The sequence below is a fragment of the Pollachius pollachius genome (assembly GCF_949987615.1).
Source record: "Pollachius pollachius genome assembly, chromosome: 14".
Lineage (NCBI taxonomy): Eukaryota > Metazoa > Chordata > Actinopteri > Gadiformes > Gadidae > Pollachius > Pollachius pollachius.
In genome coordinates this window covers 8,385,499-8,395,665 of record NC_136947.1, presented here as the reverse complement: position 1 = coordinate 8,395,665, position 10,167 = coordinate 8,385,499, and the positions used below count along the sequence as shown (strand labels likewise).

Sequence of the window (10,167 nt, the reverse complement as noted above, 5' to 3'; positions counted from 1 at the left end):
GAAAATATATACTTGGAAAAAAACTTTTAAATATTCATTTTATGATTCATAACAAGAATTTACTGTGTATTGAAATTTCCGGCAAAGATCACTTACACAGGGGAGGGCTAATGGGGTTATATCCTTCTGCCACAGGCACAAGGGTTTGTATAATTTAAATTACAAAGGTCAATGGTTTAGTCTAAATGTTTTTTTGTCGAGACAAAACGTACATACTATTATACTTCTATTATACTACTATATGTACAGTTGTTATTGTTCTTCAGTTTCGGGTTCGTAAAGGAAACCAGACATGCTGCGTTTGGACGAGTCAACGAGTGCAGCGTGTGTGTGTGTGTGTGTGTGTGTGTGTGTGTGTGTGTGTGTGTGTGTGTGTGTGTGTGTGTGTGTGTGTGTGTGTGTGTGTGTGTGTGTTAATGGCTTTTCTGCATCCGCGCGCTGGCTCCCTCCATCAGAACATTAGAGTCAATGACTGGCCACCGCTGTGTCACTCTGCCCCACGCATCGCCCGGTGATGATGGAGGGACCGCCGCATAATTAAGGCTTTTACGCCCACAGACAAGTGTCACACACACACACACACACACACACACACACACACACACACACACACACACACACACACACACACACACAAATAGACAAACCCATATTCCCACACAAACTACCATACACAAACAGAGACACAAACACATACATACAAACAAACAGACACACATACACACACACATACACAAACAGACACAGACACACAAACAGAATTTCGTTGCTCTGTACTCGTGACATGTGCAATGACAATAAATTCTATCTATCTATCTATCTATCTATCTATCTATCTATCTACACACGCACGCACACACGCACGCACGCGCGCACACACACACACACACGCACACACACACACACACACACACACACACACACACATCTCTTTTTGATGGATGGACCATACTTTCTAGTCCTGGTTACCAGCAAACACATGACCTACAGCCAAACTGAAACCTCTTCTGAAACATCGCTCAGGGTTGTTGTGGGTTAGGAGTGATACAGGATGAGACAATGACGGAATTGGCTTATCAGTTGCCATTAAAAAACCCTGTGTATTACGGTGAGCTACGATGCTAAACAGATTACCATGGACTTGTGCTTAAGTCGACCGACCTGTCCAGCACTCTGCACAGCGAGCCAAGCTATTCCTGACAGCAGAGGTTACTTAGCCCCGGTTCCGTTTGGAAAGCAGAATTCATCGCTTTGTGTCATCCACAAACTATCTTCGTATGGAAATCAAGGACATTTACCCTACCGCCGCCACATTAAAGTAAAGGCGGTGTAAGAGTTTCAACTTTGCAAACACACATTACCAGAGAGAGACAAGGAATATTGTTTTTGCTGCTGGAGTACATCCTTTTAAATGATATCCATAATGAGTTTATAATATGCATCTGGGCTACCTCCTTTCTACTTTGATGTCTTCCAAATGGCCTGCGTGTCATCAGCAAAACATGTAGGCACTTTCCCGCCTCATTGACTCCCAAATGTATTTTAAATATCGTTCCTGGTAACGCAATTATTTAAAACGCTGAACTAAACACTTACTAATGGGGAAAAAGACAGTGACTTCGATAAATTCATTTCTGAAATGGTGGGCATTCATGGGGGCTTTTTTCCCCCTTCTCCCTCCCCCCCACCCCCCGCCTCCTCCGACACTCCCCCTTCCTCTCTCTGTGAAGCAGAGGAAACTCTTTACGACAAGGAAAAGGCATCAGTTGTGGCTGCACCCCCCCCTGCCCTGGGAGGCCCCCCGCGGACTCACTAAATCTTTGGTTTCCTCACATTAGCCACCAGGCGCTGACTGCAAGGGGCTCTCTGTATTGTGGTCAACCTAGTCTCTCTCTCTCTCTCTCTCTCTCTCTCTCTCTCTCTCTCTCTCTCTCTCTCTCTCTCTCTCTCTCTCTCTCTCTGTGTTTCGGTCTCTCTTGTTCTATGGTTCTCTCTCTCTCTCTCTCTCTCTCTCTCTCTCTCTCTCTCTCTCTCTCTCTCTCTCTCTCTGTGTTTCGGTCTCTCTTGTTCTATGGTTCTCTCTCTCTCTCTCTCTTTCTCTCTCTCTCTCTCTCTCTCTCCTCCCCCCTCTCTCCCCCTCTCCCTCCTAGGGGCGGTGGCTTGAGACCGGACACATGGAAATCAGAGCTCTCGGGACGAGATGGAGCCACTTCATTTATGCAATCATAGGCAATTAGTTCCCTCTGATTATGTGCCTCTTAATGCTGTTTTGAGTACTGCAGTGCACAGTGATACAGAAAGAGATTAACGCCCTCCCTCCACACCAAGCAGTCATTTAATATACTGAGACCGTAATGAAATGTACACAGTAATTACTGTAATAATGAAAGCTAATGGGTTTGCGATTGTTTCGGCTGTTCGTCTACGGCATACTGTGCGTGCACACAAAGTCCAAGTTTAGAGTGTCACCATGGTTCCTAGCATAAATTCACCCTTTTATAAACGGGGCTGACGATTACTTCTTCGGTGTTGGTTTCACATGCTATTCTTTGCCGTTTCCCTTTTAAAATGTAGGTAGTTGTGTGTAGGTTAGTTGAGGGTAAATCGGCATCAATAGCAGTCCAACTGTATACTCTACGTTGGAGGTCACCATAGTATCACCATGAATGATTAACAATCACCTCTCTCTACTTGGTGTAGAGATATCTGACCACCTCTCGATTTGATGACAACATTGGCTAACCTCCATTAAGTGCAATTAACCTTACACAGTACAAAGCCAATTAACTATACCTCTTTATATCATACATATCATTATGTATACATACATATAAAGCCTCAGTCTCAAACTGAACAGTAGCCCTGAACTATTCCGTGGCACCAGGATTACTTTTTCCCTTGGAAAGCCGTGAGCCCACCCCTACCTATAATGCATCAGCCTTTGCGGATTCCAATCGTCTCTCAATGCACTGATCAACACGCAAATAGCTCCGCGCTTCATCACGACAATTGAGAGGTTCATATTTCAAGCTAATAGTCCTCGATAACTTTAACCATCAATCACAACCTCATTTCATTGCGTGTGCAGTTAATACGCGCTTCCCTGCCAAGTGGAACATTTTCTAATGATGCGCTCGCGCACGACAACAAGAGACACACGAGCCAGCCCCGGTCTGCACATCACTAATGCATCCATCCATAATATGTTGGTAGCAGTCGCTCTAAAGAAGACAGCAATGAGTATGGCCGGGGCCGTGGGTGTGTGAGTGTGGCTGTGGAAAAACGGGAGCCAAGATGGGAGACCTACATGGCAATGATAATCAAGGACAAGAAAAAAAAAACCTGGCCATTAAAGGTCTTCATCCTCATAGCGTCTGCAGATTTTATATCATTACCCCGATCACCAGTAAACATGTGAAACGAGTTGCCAGAGAGACAGGTGGCCGGGAGGAATCACGTACACAAAAGTATTAACATGAGAGCTTTGTAGGACGAAGCGGTATGTATGTATGTACAGGTTAGGTTGATGTAAACATGCTAATTGGTAAGACCTTTTTTATTATTTTCCATCTTTATTATGTATGGCATCGGCATGATGTCATTAGACTCATTATGTTGCAATCAAAGACTATTCAGTGTATGGATAATCACTGATTAGGTCTTTCATGAAGCTAATGAGCAAGTGTAACAGGCAGCGAGTCGTGCAGATCCCTGTGTTTTCTGTACTGCACTAAAACACACTCAAAGCCACTTTTTTTTTTTTTGCCAGTTGGTAGACTGCAAATAAGGTAATGCTAGGTATTGTCAGATTTGTTTAAATAGCAGCTTTATTATGTTTACATTAAATAAATGGATAAGTTAATGTTCAGTGTGATACATTTCATTCTTAATGCATTTGATAAATGTTGATTTAACAGCCTCCACATTGGATCCTTGCCTACTTTCTATTGATCCACATGAACATGAATGCAAAGGGCAGCATCTACATTAAAGCCTTGATCAATTTTGCGTCGAACGGAGTGAACATAACAACCATTGTTGATGCTTGAAGACCGATGAGAAAGAATGTATCTTCAAACAATTTACATATGCTTCTGCTGTCCCCTGTAGGATTACAGAGACAACTACAACAATACAAACTAAAACTGCAAGAGACATTTATTCAGGCTTCATAAATGTCTCCAGGCGTTTTAGTAGATAGGGTTAGTGCTCTATCGATATTTTTTAAGCTAGAACACGATTTTATAATTTCTAGCAAAGTATTTTGCGGAGCCCCTCGTATTGCCGACGGAACCCTGGGGGGTTCTGTATAAAGCAAATATAAAGTTATAAGATTTGCTTGTCTTCTCTCTGATGAGGAATCCCACCCCCAAAAATATAATTTATTTCATTATGATTTAAAGCATGACATGGAAAATCCATTTTGAATTTCTTATGCTGTAGGAAGTAGGGGAGAACGGGGTAATGTGAGACATTGGGTAATGTGAGACACCCCCTGTATCTAGGCAACGGGACACATTTGTGGTCATGTGACCATTATGTTTTCAAGCCCCTCCCATTTCCCCTTGGCCATGAAGGAGAGAACCTCCTGGTGCTGTGGTAAGCATGTTTTTTTCACAAAAATATATTTTTTGCATGTTAAAGTAAATTTTCTTGCTGTCAACTTAATCAACTGTTGTGCCAAAGCAAATTGATTCAGGTAGAAAAACTTATATCATACATGTTGATGAACTACCAACATATAAAACCATGTGATGATGCTAGCTGAAGATTGGCTTGATTTACTAAGAGAGGTCATTTTTTCTAAAATGGTGGTGGTGGGGGAAAGTGAGACAAATGCTGTGGGGTGAAGTGAGACAGTGTCTCACTTTACCCCACCATGAGGCACAAGTTAAGTTTAGTCTTAAACATATTTTAATGTAATATTACGTCACATATGTTTTATTTTTAATGTCATAAACATTGTAGAAAAGCCATCATGCCAAGGATATACAGCAGGAAGACAACCTGGGGCAAAACATCCCTTGAGGAGATGGAAAGTGCAGCCGCTGAGGTCAAGGAAGGGAAGATGTCTTTAAGAGCAGCTGCAAGGGACAGACATATTGACAAGTCAAGCCTCCTAAGGTTCATGAAGAAAAAAGAGAAAGGGGAAGTAAAATCAGTAGCCTGGGGTGCAGTAGCTGAGGCAAAGAGAATATTCACAGATGAGATGGAGGAGGAGCTTGCCCAACACTTGAAACAACTAGCTGACCAGTTCCATGGCCTTCCTCCAGTTAAGTGCCGTCAACTGGCATTTGAATATGCAGAGAAAAACTATATCCCTGTCCCTGCCAATTGGACAAAGACACAATGTGCAGGTAGGCTAGGGTGTTCAAGAGATCACATGATTCTGTAGGTTAACTAAGGCCAACAGATCTTGCCACAAAGCTAAATCTTATAATAATGAATTGTCTACTCTAGGTGCAGATTGGTTTGGCAGCTTCCTAGCACGTCGCCATCTCTCTGTCCGAACTCCAGAGGCAACATCAATGGGAAGGGCTACAGCCTTCAATAAAACTACAGTCGCGGAGTTCTTTGACAATCTGGCTGTAGTGATGGACAGGTGACAGAATTAATTCTGTAGTTGCACATTTTTATGGAGGATTTACCAGTAATATTTGTTTTTGATTCTGATAAGGTTCTTCCCTTGCGTCTCATCTTTAACAGGCATAAATTCCCTCCACACATGATTTACAATGTGGATGAAACAGGCGTATTTACAGTAAAAAAGCCACGGCAGGTAAGCTACACATGATACACTAGAGAGCACCAGGCTGATACTGAGTGGCTTGTGATAATGACCAGCTAGCTATTGACAGAATGCAGAAACTAATGCTATTAGTAATTTTGTGAACTTGTCAACTGGAAAAAATGAATGGACTGAAAATAAGTACAATTAAATACAACTTTCAGACCAGTGGTAGCCTACTAATTGCACATGCCATTGATTCTAAACTTTCTATTTGATTCAGGTTGTGACAGAGAAAGGAAAAAAGCAAGTTGGTTCTGTCACATCGGCTGAGAGAGGAGAATTGGTGACTGTGGTGTGTGCAGTGAATGCTGCTGGGAATGCCACATCTCCCATGTTTGTCTTCCCCAGAGTTAAGTTTAAGGACTGCTTCATGATAGGAGCACCTCCAGGAGCCAAAGGTACCTCCACCAGAACGGGATGGATGAATGAAGACACCTGGCCTGAGTTCCTTGATCACCTGATACAGCACACTAACTGCACCCCTGACCGTCCCATGCTGCTTATCCTGGATAACCTGAAGGCTCACATCTCACTCAAAGCAGTAGAAGTAGCCAAGAGCAACGGTATTGTTCTGCTCACCATCCCTCCCCACACATCCCATCGATTGCAGCCTCTCGACGTGACCGTGTATGGCCCGTTCAAGACCCAATACAGCCAAGCTCTTGATGGGTGAATGAGATCTAACCCTGGCAAAACAGTCTCCATCTACCAGATTGCTGGACTTGTGAATGAGGCCTTCATGTCAGCAGTGACACCACGCAACATCACTTCTGGATTTAGGTCCACTGGGATTTTCCCATATAACCGAGAAATTTTCCCTGATGGAGCGTTTGCACCATCCATGGTGTCCGACCGGCCAAACCCTGAGCTGCAGCCTGCCACTGCAGATGATCCGGATGGTCCACCCACTTCAGATGGTCCACCCGCTGCAGATGGTCCACCCGCTGCAGATGGTCCACCCGCTGCAGATAAATCACTTGATGATGCTAATTCATCCACTGCACATGGTCCACATGGATGTGCCCCGCCAGCTGACTCAGATGTGCCACGTGTTCCCAGCCGACCTGGATATGTGTCTCCTCGTGAAATCGTACCACTTCCCAAATGTTCCCCCAGAACACAAACCAAACGAAAGCGTGTGAAGACAGCCATCATAACTGATACTCCTGAGAAGCAGGCAATTGAAAAGGCTTATAAAGAAAGTCAAAAGAAACTGGCAGGGAAAAAGCAAAATAGCAAAGAAAAGGGAAAACCGAAAAAGAAAGCAACTAAAAAGAAAATCGTAGTTAGCAGCTCTGAGGAGAGTGATGTCCCTGTCCCACTTGATGATGTGTCTGACGAAGAGAGCTCTGAGGATGAGAGAAGTGATCCAGGAAACACAGATCTGTCCGTGGGTGACTTTGTCATAGTAAACTTTGCAACCAAACACAGGAGCGTCCGTTACATTGGCATGGTTGAGAAAGTTGAGGATGACGAAATACTTGCACAATTTCTCAGAAGAATCAAGGGAAACATGAAAGAGTGCGAGAGACCCATGTTTGCTATAAAGGAAAATGATGTGGCACATGTTCATAAAAGTGACGTGGTGAAGAAGCTGCCTCAACCTAAAAGGCCTGGAGGAACCACACGGAGAGAGCAACTCTTCATCTTTCCCTGTAACCTTCAGGGCTGGAATGTAGAGTAGCCTACTTCGAGTTAACACATAAAGCACATCCAAAGAGTAGGCTGATGTTCTAATCCATGTGGATCTAGTCCTGTGTTCTGACTCCCAGACTGTGTTCTAATCTATCTGGTTCTATCTGTCATTTGAATGTTAATTAAAACATTTTGAATTATACTATGTTGTATTTGATTTTGTTCAGAGTTACTTTACAGTGTTCAGAAAAAAAAGGGCTTAATTGACAATCCCCATGATTCTGTAACTAGTCTGAAATTAGTTGTGGAATGTGTGGTTGTCAAGCAAGCTGTCAGGATTCTAACTGTTACAACATGTTTTGTTATGGTAGTTTCAGAGTGGATAAAGTAAGTGGATCAGTTTACCCCTTGCTGATTCACTTTACCCCATTGATTTCGCTGGTCTGTCTCAGTTTACCCCTGAGATGGGGTAAAGTGAGACACAAGACCACTTTTTAAAAAACAATCATATTTTCACTGCCCTTCGTCCTGAATTCATTCTGATAATTTCCATGGCTAGGAAACATCCTGAATTAATGGTAAATGTGTGCATTTTACTGATATGTCATTTTAGCTGGCTTAGAGGGGAGCAAATGTAAAAAATGTCTCACTTTACCCCACTCTCCCTATGGTATGCATGGTATTTTTACCTAACAAAAAAAGGGATTATGGATCAACATTTTTTTTAAGATAAACGTATCTTCAGTGTACTCTGGGGCATAAAAGGAGGAGTCCCATAATAGGGGTTTATGAGCGACACCTGTGTGTGTGTCCTACAATGACAGCTCTGTGAAACTGGTCTGTTGATTGACTACTAACTACTATGAGCCTCGGATTAAGGTGAGTTATTATATCTTTATACGTATGTTCTCTTGTATGTTGTATGTAGGTGTAGGGATTCCTGATTGATGTTTTGATAGAGGGGTAGGGCGAAGTGGTAGTGTTGAGGTTTATTCGAGTCACACTCGAAACAACACAACGTGTCATCTGCAAGAGCTGGCGAACGCTGCACAAGCAACACCCGAAAACCACAAATGCATTTTTGCAGTTAATAAGGATTAATCAATTATGATAATAATCAGACTCAATGCATTGTAGATATTCTATAAAACAAAAAATCGCCAGTATGTTGATGGCATTTTGAATTTCCCCCTTTGCCGGCATATGACGCCCGTGGACAAGCTGCTAAGTTGCTGTACTTATCACCGCTCCTCTTACAGCAGACTGTTAGAGCAGGAGCATGGACTGCTGGCCTACAGAGCAACCCTATTCTCATGAAGTGGCCTGGTAATGAAGGTGTGTTTTATTTTATTTACATTAATTGCATGACTTGGTTTATCAATTGATGGCGGGAAACGTCTACGTTGTAAACGTTTTGTGAGCGCTCATGCTTCCCTGATCTCTTTCCTGAGATATGCCAAATAACCACAGAGAGTCAGAGGAATCCCCCAGTGGTACCAGATCATCTGGACTGGACCCTAGCTGTTCCTAGAGTGGTACCAGATCATCTGGACTGGACCCCAGCTGTTCCTAGAGTGGTACCATCTCATCTGGACTGGACCCCAGCTGTTCCTAGAGTGGTACCATCTCATCTGGACTGGACCCCAGCTGTTCCTAGAGACATTTCAACTGCGCTGAAATGTCAAGTACTCGGTCATACGCGATGCTGAGACCATGGTCATGAAGCATCTCTACAAGGTTTTTTGCCTGCGTAATATTTTGGGAGCTGTGGCAAGAGCAAGAGCATCAGAGTAGTTTGATGTTTCAGACAAGACCGGGCCAACATCTTTTTTAAAAGCCAGAAGAACATCTCTTCCTTTCTTGTATGCTTCAAGCCCAGGGATCTCTGCCAAAAGGCGGTCTTTCAGTCTAGTTGAGTTTACATCTGGGATGTCTGTCATGAATTGTTGAAGCCTCTGCTTGTACAGGCTGACCAATTTAGTGAGTCGAAATACAACAGGCTCGTCACTGTTGTTTCTGGTCTCAGTTACATAAGTAAGTAGCTCTGAGAACACAAGTGGGAGTGCTTCCCTTTTTCTAGATTCACACCATTTGTGTCATTGTTCTTTTCTAACTGATATGCCCTCTCTATATTGTATAGGGCTGCTAAACAGGAGCAATGGTACTTCAACTCCTGGGCCACAGAATCTCCACTACTCAATATAGAAAGGAGTTTACCATCATTAAGGTTACGGGCCCATTCGTTGAGCGTCATTCAGTTGTATGGTCATTGCCTGTCGTAGTTCGGACATGGGTTCCATCATCTCACACAAGAAACACATCTGCACTTGAAGCACAGTCCTGAGTGCCCCTCACCAGGGTCAATCTGGATGGAAGCTGCCCTTTTTCTTGTACGCTCAAGCTTGCTATTATTGAACATCAGACGACGGCTTTGGTGATATTTTGCACTGTTCCTTCTCAGTGTTTCCTCAATGCCCCCTCCATCGTCCAACCAGGACATGTCTAACCTGATTGGCAACTGGTTGATTGCTTGAAAGAGTGGTATGTTTGTGGCAATCATTGAATAACCATTGCTCTCAAGACTACATGAATAATGAGTTGGAGAACTCAGTGGATTAGAAGCAGCCATTATGTGTAATAGTTGAGGCCGAGGGACTATCCTTTTATCACCTAACCATACAAAATACAAAAGTACATTCAGATATGGGATACAACCAGGTTCATACATCAAAGGGCCCTAC

At 43.3% G+C, this 10,167-nt stretch overlaps 1 long non-coding RNA gene across 1 annotated transcript; it reads left to right on the top strand.

Moving 5' to 3' along the window:
• The first annotated feature begins 4,972 nt into the window (after positions 1-4,972).
• On the top strand, positions 4,973-7,027 carry LOC307086346. Its single transcript, XR_013812432.1, has 3 exons — positions 4,973-5,357; positions 5,461-5,602; positions 5,707-7,027. It is a non-coding gene; the product is annotated as an uncharacterized lncRNA (long non-coding RNA).
• The last annotated feature ends 3,140 nt before the right edge of the window (positions 7,028-10,167 follow it).